This window comes from Callithrix jacchus, chromosome 3, assembly GCF_049354715.1.
Source record: "Callithrix jacchus isolate 240 chromosome 3, calJac240_pri, whole genome shotgun sequence".
NCBI lineage: Eukaryota > Metazoa > Chordata > Mammalia > Primates > Cebidae > Callithrix > Callithrix jacchus.
The window spans coordinates 179,314,863-179,328,978 of NC_133504.1; positions in this window are offsets into that span (position 1 = coordinate 179,314,863).

The window sequence follows — 14,116 nt, forward strand, 5'->3', positions numbered from 1 at the left end:
CAATCTGACTTTCTCTCTTCCTATTTGAATACTCTTTATTTCTTTCTCTTGCCAGATTGCCTGGTCAGAACTTCCAATACTATGTTGAATAGGAATGGTGAGAGAGGGCATCATTGTCTTGTGCCAGTTTTCAAAGAGAATGCTTCCACCTTTTGCCCATTCAATATGATATTGGCTGTGGGTTTGTCATACATAACTTTTATTATTTTGAGAGAAAAACCATCAACATCCAGTTTATTGAGAGTTTTTAACACAAAGAGATGTTGACTTTTATCAAATGCTTTTTCTGCATCTATTGAGATAATCATGTGGTTTTTGTCTTTGGTTCTGTTTATGTGATGGATTACATTTATTAATTTGCATATGTTGAACCATACTTGTATCCCAAGGATGAAGCAAACTTGACTGTGGTAGAAAAACTTTTTGATGTGCTGCTGGATTTAGTTCACCAGTATTTTATCGAGGAATTTTGCATCAATGTTCATCAGGGATATTGTTTTTTGTTGAGTCTGCCAGGTTTTGGTAACAGGATGATGCTAGCTTCATAAAATGAGTTAGGGAGGCGTCTTTCCTCTTAAATTGTTTGGAATAGTTTCAGAAGGAATGGCACCAGATCCTCTTTGTACCTCTGGTAGAATTCGACTGTGAACCCGTCTAGTCCTGGACTTTCTTTTCGGTCTGTAGGCTATTGTAACCTCAATTTCAGAGCTTGCTATTGTTCTATTCAGAGATTAGACTTCTTCGTGCTTTAGACTTGAGAGGGTGTCCGGGAATATATCCATTTCTTCTAGATTTTCTAGTTTATTTGCTCAGTAGTGTTTATAATATTCTCTTTCTGTAGGGTCAGTAGTGATATACACTTTATCAATTTTATTGTGTCTATTTTATTCTTCTCTCATTTCTTCTTTATTAGTTTAGCTATTGGTCTATCTGTTTGTTAATTTTTCACAAAAAAAACAGCTCCTGGATTCATTGCTTTTTGGAGAGTGTTTTCTGTCTCTATCTCCTTCAATTCTGTTCTGATCTTACTGTTTCTTATCTTCTTCTAGCTTTTGAATTACTTTGCTTTTGCCTCTCTAGTTGTTTTGTGATATTAGGGTGTCAATTTGAGATCTTTCTAGCTTCTGATGTGGGCACTTAGTGCTATAAGTTTCCCTTTTAACCCTGCTTTAGTTGTGTCCCAGAGATTCTGGTTTGGTATCTTGGTTCTCATTGGTTTCAAAGAACTTCTTGATTTCTGTCTTAATTTCATTATTTATCTGGGAGTCATTCAGGAGCAGCTTGTTCAGTTTCCATGTAATTGTGTGGTTTTGAGTGAGTTTATTAATCCTGAACTCTAATTTGATTGCACTGTGGTCTGAGAGACTATTGGTTATGATTTTCATTCTTTTGCATTCGCTGAGGAGTGTTTTACTTCCAATTATGTGGTCGATCTTAGAATAAGTGCTATGTGGGGCTGAGAAGAATGTATATTCTGTTGATTTCAGGTTTAGAGTTCTGAAGATACCTATTAGGTACACTTGATCCAGAGCTGAGTTTGAGTCCTAAATATCCTTGTTAATTTTCTATCTCATTGATCTAATTTTGACAGTGGGGTGTTAAAGTCTCCCAGTATTATTGTGTGGGAATCTAGGTCTCTTCGTAGGTATCTAAGAACTTATTTTATGAATATGGGTGCTCCTGTATTGGGTGCATATGTATTTAGGATAGTTAGCTCTTCTTGTTGAATTGTTCCATTTACCATTATGTAATGCCCTTCTTTGCCTTTTTTGATCTTTGTTGGGTTAAAATCTGTTTTATCAGAGACTAGGATTGCAACCTCTGCCTTTTTTTCCTTTCCATTTACTTGGTAAATTTTCCTCTATTCCTTTATTTTGATCCTTTGTGTCTTTGCACCTGAGAAGGGTCTCCTGAATACAGGACACCGATGGGTCTTGACTCTTCAACCAATTTGTTAGTCTATGTCTTTTAATTGGGGCATTTAGCCCATTTATATTTAAGGTTATTATTATTATGTGTGAACTTGATCCTGACATAATATTATCTGGTTACTTTGGTTATTTTTCACACTAGGTGATGCAGTTTCTTCATAGTATCATTGGTTGTTATATTTCGGTATGTTTTGGCTGTGGCGGGTACTAGCTTTTACATTCTATAATTAGTACTTCTTTTAGGAGCTCTTACAAGGCAGGCTTGGTGGTAACAAAATCCCTTAGCATTTGCTTGTCAGTAAAGGATTTTATTTCCTCTTCACTTATGAAGCTTAGTTTGCCTGGAAATGAAATTCTGGATTGAAAATTCTATTCTCTAAGAATGTTGAATATTGGCTCCCAGTCTCCTCTGGGTTGTAGAGTTTCTGCTGAAAGGTTCATTTGTACTTTGATGGGCTTCCCTTTGTAGGTGACCTGGCCTTTCTCTCTGGCTGCACTTAACATTTTTCCTTCATTTTGACCTTGGAGAATCTGATGATTATGGGCCTTGGGTTGATCTTCTTTTGGAGTATCTTAGTGATTTTCTATGTATTTCCTGAATTTGCATGTTGGCCTGTCTTGCTAGGTTGAGGCAGTTCTCCTGGATAATGTCTTGAAATGTGTTTTCCAGCTGGAGTCCATTCTCCTCATCTCCTTCAGGTACTCCAGTCAATTGTAGATTCAGTCTTTTTACAAAGTTCTATATTTTTTGGAGGCTTTGTTTGTTCCTTTATATTATTTTCTAGTCTTGTCTGCATGCCTTATTTCAGCAAGGTGGTCTTCAAACTCTGATATACTTTCTTCCACTTGGTCCATTTGCCTATTAATACTTGTGTATGCATCACAAAGCTGTCATGCTATGTTTTTCAGCTTCATCAGGTCATTTATGTTCCTCTCCAAACTGGTTATTCTAGTTAGCAGCTCCTCTAACCTTTTATCAAGTTTCTCAGCTTCTTTGCATTGGGTTAGAACATGCTTCTTTAGTTTAGTGTAGTTGTTTATTTCTCATCTTCTGAAGCCCAATTCTGTCAATTTGTCCGTCTCTTCCTTTGTTCTGTTCTGTGCCCTTGCTGGAGAAACATTGTGATCATTTGGATAAGAGGCACTCTGGCCTTTTGGGTTTTTGGTGTTTTTTTTCAATTCTTTCTTATCTTTGTGAGTTTGTCTAGTTTCGATCTTTGAGGCTGCTGACCCTTGGATAGGGCTCTTGTGGGGACTTTTTTATTTTTGATTCTGTTGTTGCTGCTTTCTCTTTCTTTGTTTTTCTTTGAATGGTCAGATTTCTTTTGTGTAGAGCTCCTGTGGTTTGCTAGAGGGTTCACTTCAGGCCCTATTCATCTGGTTCACTTCCATGCCTGAAGATGTCACTCAGGGACGCTCCTGTATAAGGTGTCTGACAACCCCTGTTGAAGGGTCTCACCCAGTTGGGTGGCACAGGGAACAGGACCCATTTAACAAAGCACTTTGACTATCCCTTGGTCGAGGGGGTGTGCTTGACTAAGTGGAAGCCCACTCATCTGGGTTGTCCAGATTCCTCAGAACCACCAAGGGGAACAGCTAAGTCTGCTGGTCCACAGAGTCTGTGGCCACCCTCCTCCCTAAGGGCATCAGGCCCGGGGAGATTGGGTTTTGTCCCTGAGCCTCTGGCTGGAGTTGCTGGAGTTCCTGCAGGGAAGGCCCACCCATTGAGGAAGGATGAGTCAGGGTCAGGCCTGAAGAGGCACTCAGGCCACCGTCTGCCACAACCGAGAGCCAACACTGATTCTACTACGAGGCTCCCACCTTTATAATCTTATCTAACATTAATTGCTACCTAAAGACCCCACCTGCAAATACTATCATATGGGGCTTGGGCTTCAAAATATAAATGTGTGGGGAATATAATTTAGTCAATATCAGGTCACCTAGATTGGCTTCTGTTTTCCTTGCTAAATATCAGTGACACAATTTTTTTTGACCAGAAGAGAAATGTAAATTTTCATTTTTATTATATATAAACATGTATTTATGCAAAGTGAAGATAATCTGTTAACAATTTAGTGTATATTTTCATTTCCTCTCTTTTGTATGAGATATGGTTATATATATTGTATATAATATATTGCATATTGACATTAATTCATGTGTTTATTCCACAAACATGTATAAGGTCCTATTCTATTCTAGCTACTGTGGTTAGTGGAGAGAAACTGTTAAAATATAAACAAAAGGCTCATGGTATACTCACAGTCAAAAGCAAATTGGAGTTCTTTTCCAAGTTACACTATCATACAAAGTCTTCAGTGAATTTTTTAAAATCTCTCTTTTTATTATACTTTAACTTCTGGGGTACATGTGCAGATGTTGCAGGATTGTTGCATAGGTGCACGCATGTCATGGTGGTTTGCTGTCTCCATCCTCCCATCACCCACATCAGGCATTTCTCCCAATGTTATCCCTAAGTCTTCATCTAACTGGCATTTTTTTTTTAAACTGTGTATGCATATCTCCAAGGTAGCATGCACTTTCTAGGTTATTTTATGCAACAGCAATATGGTAGCACTTTCTTGAAGACAGACACTTCCATGGGAATTAATACATGCTACATGTGGCTTTAAATGCCCTACACCTATCACAGAGTACCATGCATAGTAGACATGCATAACGTTGGATGAATGGTGCCCTCGTTAGTCATCATAATATATATCTAAAAAGGCATTGACATTCCTGTATTATCCAACTTTAAGTTGTTGGAAGAAAATACCATAGTCTGGGTGTCTTAAACCTCAAAAAATTATTTTCACACAGTGTCTGGGGTGGAAGTTCAAGATCAAGGTGAAAACAAGACTGAATTCTGATGAGGATCCTCTTTCTGGCTTGCTGACAGCTGCCTTCTCGCTGTGTTATCTCATGGCAGAGAGGGTGAGCTCTCTGATCTCTCACAAAACACTATTCCTATTAGATCAGGGCCCAATTCTCATATAACCTTAATTGCTGGCATATAGGTCCCATCTTCAAATAGTCATATTGGAAGTTATTGCTTCAACATATGAAATTTTTGGAGGGATGGACACAATTCAGTCCACAGCTATTCTTATTATACATGGAGAAAATGGGAGCATAACAGGATGTCAGATGCACTTTATCCCAAATGCAGATTTTCTCTTGTTGTAGTGCTTGCCTGCTACCCAGTATGGGAAGGATTCTGGAGCGACATCCAGGTTGGGAAGCAAATCTGGCATTAATTGGTTGGCACTGCTTGTGGGAGTGAAAAGCAGCAGTGTGTGCACATTTGCTGCCTCTGTTCTTGGCACTGTACAGCATTAACTTCAATCTCCATAATCTGCAACGTGAGCACTTTCTTCCACATATTACAATGAGTAACCTAAGGCTAGAAAATTCAAATATTTTACCCAAAGGCAGTTGAAGGTAGAGCTTCTATTTGAGCTTACTTCTGTGCTATTTTATGATACAACTGACTTCACTTGATTTACTCTAATATTGGGGATTTTGTTAGTTCCTCACTTTATCCTACATTTGAAAAACATACATATGTTGGTCAATTTATTGTGCTAAAGAAAGTAGAAGCATGATTGACCCTTATAGGTCATCAGAATTTAGTGGTTTAAGCAAAAATTAATGAAACATCAAGTAATGAGACATTCCTAGAACTCAAAATATATTAATTAAGTAAAAAATTGAGTTGTAAAAAAATCTTATCCCCAAGAAACCCCAGGGTTCCACAAAACATGGTTTACAAACTATGGATTCAACTTACTCTCCTCATTCAACTGAAAAACTAAGAACCAGAAAGGAAAAAAAAAAAAAAGTACTTCTTGAAGGTCACACAGCTAATTAATGTCAGGGCTGGAGTGTGGTGCTGGCCTTCTAATGCCTAGTCCAATGCTGCTTTTCATACACAGGAGCTGAAATATTTTTAAGCATCTGTTAGTGACTTTGAGGCACCAGACTCTTGGAATCACAACTGCATTATGTAGGGCACATGAGGTTTTCTGAAAATCCCAAAGAAAACAAAAGGAAATTGAAAAAGCACTGTGGGATTGACTGAAAACAATTGAAATTCTTCTCACTTAAATGCCGAGATGAAAAGGCCAAGACAAGCACAGTTCTGCAAAGAGGAGAAATGAAAAGTCGAGTCTGAAAGCTTTATAGATGTCGATATTCTGCTGAGAAGACTTAGTTCCAGAAGAAAAGAAAAGCTATGGTTACTGAGCACTTTCCAGACTCTGGTTCCAATGTAAATGCACAGTCTGACTCTGGCTTAAGTTGTTGTGAGTTTAATGGTGATTTCAGATGTGTCTATGGGATTGAAGAACTTTGAAAGTCAATAAGGCCCATCTGCCACTTCATGAAAAATCCTCTCACAACAACTAACTTTCCGTTAGGCCACCAACTTTCACAGCTTTTTGGACAGCTCGAAATACTAGAAAGATCATGCATATAAAGAGCTAGAAAAAGAAAAAAGAAGAAACCATTATATAACACTTTTTGTGAAATTAAATTCACCACAATTAATTTTTCAATAAGCCATGAAGGAACACATAACTTATATTTTAGAGATGAGAAAAATGAGCCAGAAAGTTTAGACAGTTGGCCCCATGAAGCATAGCTAGGGATGGCACAACTGAAATTTGAACATAATTCTACCTAAGGTCTTCCTATAGTGTGGCAGAGACCACTGCTGAGTGCAAACATTAGTGTTCTTTACTTCCTGAGCAGACAGCTGGAGTACAGTTTTCAGACTTCCTAACTTATTTCAGTAAGCCCAGGAGACTTAATTTATGCCCAACAAAATATGAGCAGAAGTGAGAAAAGCCATGTGCAGTCCTGTTCATTAAGATGACCTATTTTTTTTCCACTGGTGGGCAAAAGATAACTCTAATGATCTTGAACAGGATGGAGCCATGAGATGGAAGGTGTTTAGGCCTTTGAATGACTTTATGGAGCTAAGACTCTTCCCCAAGTCATACCTTATCCTGCCCTCTCACTAAACTCCGTGTCATATTTTTGTGACTACATGGAAAGAGACCCAAGATATGTTTGGGAAAAACCTCTTTTAGCTCTTTCAGTCAAACATCAGGAGAAGGTGATGATAATTACAGCTCCAAGGCTGCTTTAGCCAACACTGAAGCATTGCTCTCCAGGGTGGAACTTCCACCAGATCATTTGATGCATAATTATGAGCTGAACCACACATCTGCATTCCATTCACATCTTGCTATGATTGGCAACGAACTGCAATAGGAAGTGAAGGATGAGCTGCTATACTATCAGATTTCCCACTCCTGCTCATGACTGAAGAGCTCATTCACCCAAGCTGCAGGGATGACGGAAGGCTTGTAGCTCATCCCTCCTGATGTACCTCTTGGCTGAAGCAATACACTTAACATGCAATCAAAACTCTTTCCAAGGCACATAGCATACTTAATGACTGGTCCAATGCTGGGTTATAAGGCCCTGCCTCCATATCAAAGTTCAGGATAATTTTGTAGGCCTATTTTAGTTCCAGAGCCACCTACCTCCACCATGGGATTGGCTCAAACATGTGTTGTTAATGTATAACCACCCAATTTCTCCCTTTCTTCAATTCTGATGCAAGTGTCCAAAACATCCAAGCTCATATATTTTTTTTAATTAAATGACGATATGTTTTGAAACCATGCCCTTGTGATAACTAAACAACAGTTTGTGCTGTGAGGAGAGGAAGATCATGGTCTGATTGATGGGCCATGAATGGTAGGTTGGAGACAAAATTAGAGGGGATTGACAGGGTGCTGTGGGTTTATCAAAACTTTGTAAAGCTTCCTACACATAGATTACTTACTCTATATAATATATATTTACCTATAAGTTTATGTCAGATGGATATATACCAAGTGAGCTGGTTTCCCACCATCCTATCTAAGCTATAAAGAAAGACATCCTAAATGCCAATCAATTTTATATGTCAAATTGATTAGGTCAAAAGATGTCCAGATATTTGGTCATAATTGATTCTGGGTGTGTCCATGAAGATGTTCTTGGATGAGATTAACATTTGAATCAGTAGAATGAATAAAACAGATTGTCCTCCATAATGTGGCTGGACCTCATCTAATCAGTTGAAGGTCTGAATAGAGTAAAAAGGCAACTGTCTCCTCAGAGGGAATTCTTCCTGCTTGATGGTCTTTGAACTGGAACATTAACTTTGCTCCTGCCTTTGAACTTGAACTGAAACATCAGATCTTCACGGGTCTCCAACCTGCTGGCCTTCAGATTGGAACTACATCACTGGCTGTCCTGGTTCTCAGGCTTTCAGATACAAACTGAAAATACACTATGAACTGATCTATTTCTCAGGCTTTTGAAATTTAACTGGAACTAATCATCAGCTCTGCAGGGTCTGATTGTCTGCTTCTCCTGCAAATGTTGGGACTTTCCAGCCTCCATAATCATATGAGTCAATTTCTTTTCTTTTTTTTTTTTTTTTGAAATGGGAGTCTCACTCTGTCCCCAGGCGAGAGTGCAGTGCTGCAATCTTGGCTCACTGCAACCTCTGCCTCCTGGGTTCAAGCAATTCTCCTGCCTCAGCCTGCCAGAGTAGCTGGGACTATGGGTGCATGCCACCACGCTCAGCTAATTTTTGTATTTTTAGTAGAGATGGGGTTTCACCATGTTGGCCAGGATGGTCTCGACTCTTGACCTCTTGATCCGCCCACCTCAGCATCCCAAAGTGCTGGTATTACAGATGTAAGCCACCATCCCCAGCCGAGTCAATTTCTAATAATAAATATTGGTCTCTATTTTGATAGATAATACATAGATAATCTGACAAATATAGATTTTGATGCTGAGAGTGAAAAACTCATTCTTAAAAACAAAATTTTAAGAATGAGTTTTTATAATTGGTTTTGTATTTCTGAAATTGACTGTCCAATGTGATTATATTTAAAGACACTAATGACTCCTATTTTTTATAGTAAGTAGGAAACTAATATTCCCGGGTGTCATCTGGCATTAGAAGTTTGCAAAATATCACTATTGGACATTCCTAATCAACCACTTATAAGAGGCAAGGATGTGAATGATGGTATATTTGATATTTTAAAACATTTTTGTCGAACTAACAACTGTAATGAGGCTAGATGGTGGCTCCTACTGTCGTTGGACAAAGTGAGGGAAAAGAAGGATGAGCTCAGGAATTCAAATTCCCAACTCAAGTGGCACGTAAATGATCTGAAATCTTCTGTGTGTACACTGAAGGAGATCCTTTTCTCCTGCAGCCACAGGGCTGCGATTCCTGAAAACCAAACACAGAATCTCACTTAGTGACTGGCTGAGTTATAATGCATGTTGAATTTCCAGCTTGCAGGGTGTCTAATGTTAAAGTGAGGGCATTGATTGGGAAATAATAGGATACTGAAAATTTGAAGAGGAATGTGTGAGAAGACCTCGATAAAGCTGGGAATAATGAGCCTCTAAATTCTGATGAGTCTCCGTTGCCAGTGGAAGCAACCTTCCCAGCTTTAGTAGAAGCCATCTCTTCACTCCTGTTCGAAGGAGGGAATCCTGCCTTACTTGAGGAAATTTTGATGACCTCTCTTGAGGTCATTGCCTTGCAGTACAATACATATTGTCCTCAGGACCCATCCCCCTCCACCACCACTCTTTTCTCCAAAACCTATAAGTAGACTCAAGTCCAAGGAAGTCCTCATGTTGAACAACATGCTGGCACCATGGAGTCTGGGGAATGCTTCTACCTTTCCTGTTCTTTATGTCTTGTCAGTTATTGCTGCTGGAGATCCAGTTAAACAGGACAGCTCTCAAAGACATTTCCAAAGCCATATGTTTCTAGAGTATTTCAAAACTGCCTTTATTTCCCGTGTACATTCAGCTACTCACCCAAGTTCTGCCTGGTATTGATGTGTTTAGTTTTAGCATGAAAACTACTACTCTGTCTCAAATATCAGGTGACTTGTGACCTTCTTAATCCTCTTATAACCTATCATCAGAATCACGCAATTTCTCTCTGAGATCTTTTCTGCATCTGGTGCATGCTTTTGATCTTGTTCACATCATATCCTTGCAATTATCTATTTGCATGTCCTTCTCCACTGATAAAGGGGTTTCTTGAGGGCAAATAAGGAAAGTGGTTTATTTCTGGATTTCCCATGCCCTAAAAATATTTTTTCAAGGATAATTTCTTCCATGTTGATGGAATAAATTCACACTAAACTACTAAACACATAAAGGTCAATTGAAATGGCCTTAGTTGTTGCCTTTTATTTATTGCTTTGTTAAAAAAAACATGTAAAATGAAAAACTTTATAAAGCCAAACCTGATTATAAAGCGGAACAAGATGATATGAGTCTAAAAACACACTCTGTTCATCTCAACAAATGAGAGAAGCTTTCTGAAAGAACAGAAGTTAGCTTGGAGGAGCTTAAAGGAAGACTTTTCCCGCCAATTTTGTCTAGGATAAGTCTATTTCTTTCAATCTCAATCACTCCATCCAAGTAGAAGCTATCACTCTATAACCTTTGGCTTGCTGCCATATCCTTCTAACTGATCCATCCATATCTGTTTTTGCCCCTCTTCAACCTGCTCTTTGGTCTGCAGCTGCATGAGTATTTTCAACACACCAGGCTAGCATTGCAAACATACGTCTCCTTCTCTTTAGAATGGCACAGGTTCTTCCTTGCCTGACCCTGACTTGCCTTTTAGGACTTATCTCTCACCATATTCCCAGACTCAGCACCACAGCTGCAACTGCTGTCCTATTCTTTCCATAGCACCTCTGCCCTTGTAAATCCCTCTCCCGGGAGCCCGCCTCTACTGTTCTAGCTCTACTGCACTCATTTGTACTTAGTCAGCAGAGCTTCACATACACAAGCAAACTTACCTAATTTTTGGATAGATGTAAACCCCAGGACAGAAGTATTAACATTTCATAATCATAAGTTTATAGGATCCACGATAGAGAATATGTGATTTTACTCCAGATGCAAACACAAGGACTGGTCCATAGCAGGCACACAGTAAATATGTTTAAGGAAGGGAAGAAGAAGAGGAGTAAAGAAAGGAAAAAAGAAAGGAAGGAAGATGTTAAAATAAGTAAATTTCAGGTCAGCTCATAACTGTCTACTTTTGTCCTAACAAAGCTAATGGACTTTCTACTACACCATACCACAACTCTGAGGAAATAAATCTCTTTTGCAGATATCATGCATATAAAGGAGCTAAATGCAATTGAGCTTGGAATCCAAAGGATACCCTAGAGTCATGTTTGGTGCTTCAGTTTTCATAGAACCTGTGCCATTCCCTTGATTCAGGCTCTAATTCTGACTCTTAAGCAATTGGCTCTGTGATGAAACTGGACAAAAATAAGGACGTTTCTTTAAAAAGTAGAAGAAAAAGAACAAAAGGCCAATAGGATGAATGCGTACACCAAACAAAACCCTATTTTACTTGACTTCAAGTAAGATAGAACAGTATGTGCCATAGCCAAGAGAAAAAGCATATTGGTTAATTCTGAGGGCAAGAACCCACTCAAGTGTGAAATCTGGTGTCTCCTCAAAAATCTTCAAAGATCAAAGTCAGACAAACAAGAGACCCCACAGAGAATGGAAAATCTCATGACTTGGTACTTTTGTTATTAATTGCTGAATTCCAAGAGCTGAATTCCCAGTTACCCTTGCGAAACATTATATAACTTTTGCTCTCCGGCATGGATAAGAAACTGGCTTAAAATAAACAAGACAGTCAATCAGAATAATTCTGCTAAAAATTACTCTGCCAAGATAAGCTGTAGACAGTGGAAACAAAAATAAAGTGTGGAAGAATAAGGGATACATTTCTGGGCCCAACTGTTATCTCTAATCTAGTAAGTTATGAGGTCCAGGTGAAAATGTATCCTTCCCTCCATCTACATAGTCTGAATTCCCCTGTTCCTGAAAGACTGGTCAATTAGCGCAGAGGACCGACCCCTGGATTGGGAATTCAAAATTCCCAGTGAGGAATGCAAATGTCCCAAGATGGTCTAAGCAAGGGAAACCAAATTTAAAAGCCGGGGTCTGAATAAAACACCAGTTTAAAGGTGAAAATGCTGCATGATAATGAAGCCTCCCAGGAAATATGTATCCAAATACCCATAGGTGTCTGTCTCTTTAAGAGCTATCACATACATGTTATATGAGATCAACTGGCTTCACCTGTTTTAAAAATTCCAGGCTGAGATGAATCTATGTTTCACCTATTAGCCAACCACTCATCCATGCTTTCATATATCCAACCACCCCATTTAATTTAGCGATTTGGATTGGAGGAATTGATCAGAGTCAAAGAGAAGTGACTCTTGGCCCTGCTCTGTTCACCTACATTCATGCAGCCTCTAAACTTAGGAAAAGATCAATTGGTTTGTACTGTTGTTAGCTCCATCTTATTGCCTGCCGTGTAAGGCTGTGTTCTAAAGGCATGGCGTATATTTATGATAATTCGATAAGCTACTTGGTGTAATTCAATAACAACAATGCTTTGGTTTCTTCATCTGTAAAATGGAGCTTATATTGGAACCTAACACAAAGAGCTATTGGGAGGATTAAATGGACTAACAAATGTAAAGTATAGTGGCCTGGCATGGTTGCTCATGTCTGTAATCCCAGCACTTTCGGAGACCAAGGCAGGTGGATCACAAGGTCAGGAGTTTGAGACCAGCCTGGCCAATATGGGGAAACCCTATCTCTACTAAAAATACAAAAATTAGCTAGATATGGTGGCAGGAACCTGTAGTCCCAGCTTCTCGGGAGGCTGAGGCAGGAGAATTGCTTGAGCCCAGGAGGCAGAGGTTGCAGTGAGCCAAGATTACAGCATTGCACTCCTGGCTGGGCAACAAAGTGCGATTCCATCTCAAAACAAACAAACAAAAAAACTAGAATAGTACCTGCCATTATTTTTGCTTTTAAGAATATGTATAAATAAATCATTTAAAGAATATTATCATAAACGGTATTCACTGGATTTTTCCAAAACATTTGCCAATAAAGTGCGTTTCTTCTCATTTTATAATAGGAATCACCTGACTTTCTTCATGCCCCCTAAAATGATTGAGCTCCTCAGAAGCAGGGCTGGGGACTGTTTCTGCCTAGCCTACCTAGTAAATAGCAAATAACTGATAATAGTCAGTTGAGCAATTGAAGTTGCAAAATCCTTCTGGATGCTTTTCTAATATGCCCCCTCCCCTACCTCTCTTCTGCCACTCCCTTGATTTAGGTCTTCTTTTCCCCCTCTGTATTGTTGCCACAGCCACCTGCCTGGACCTCCTGCTGCCAGATACATTTGTTTCTAGTGCATTCAGAGTCATCTTTTTAAAAGTCAATCTGATCACGCCATTTTTAAAGCCCTGGATGACTCGCCATCTCAGGCAAGATAAAGCCCTTAATCCCAGGTGTTTTTCACAAGGCTCTTTGCCAGGGGCACTGCCCCCTTGTCAGCATGCTTTCCCACTGCTAGATCTATAGATTTCTTTGCACTGAAAGATGTATATTTCTCAAATTATAGGCCCTATTCATTTTTATTTTTGAAGTTTGCTTTCATCTCTTAAACAGGATATACAGGTGGATATAAAGTTGTCCACTCCCTGAGTTTTAAGCCTACCATGGAAGAAGCACCTGTGGAAAATGACTATAATACAATGTAAGTGTTAGAAGCATGAATATAATCTACTAGGGAGCTGATTATAATCCTGAAAGACACAATCATGCCATCACTCCAAATACTGAAATGCTAAAATATAAAAATCCTGAAAATATAATTCTAAAGATAGAATTAAAAATTATTTGAAAGATATTTATTTGTTGCTTTGGGTATCCATAAATACATTCTGCATGCCTACGTTTACAGACCACAGATTGGCAGAAAGAAGATTGGTGATCAAACAGCAATATCATTGTATGTCTTTTTATCATACCATGCACTTAATTATTTTGAGCCAGTCAGTAGCTTTGCTAGTTTCTTCAGAAAAATGTGTCTTTAATTTATTAGAAACTCCTGGAATGTCATCAGTTGGAAAGAATGCCAATGGGGGCAAATGACAAATTCTTGAAATAAAGTTTTTGTCATTGCCCTATCAGGTGGCCAATGCACTCATCTGAATTTTCCACCAAATGCA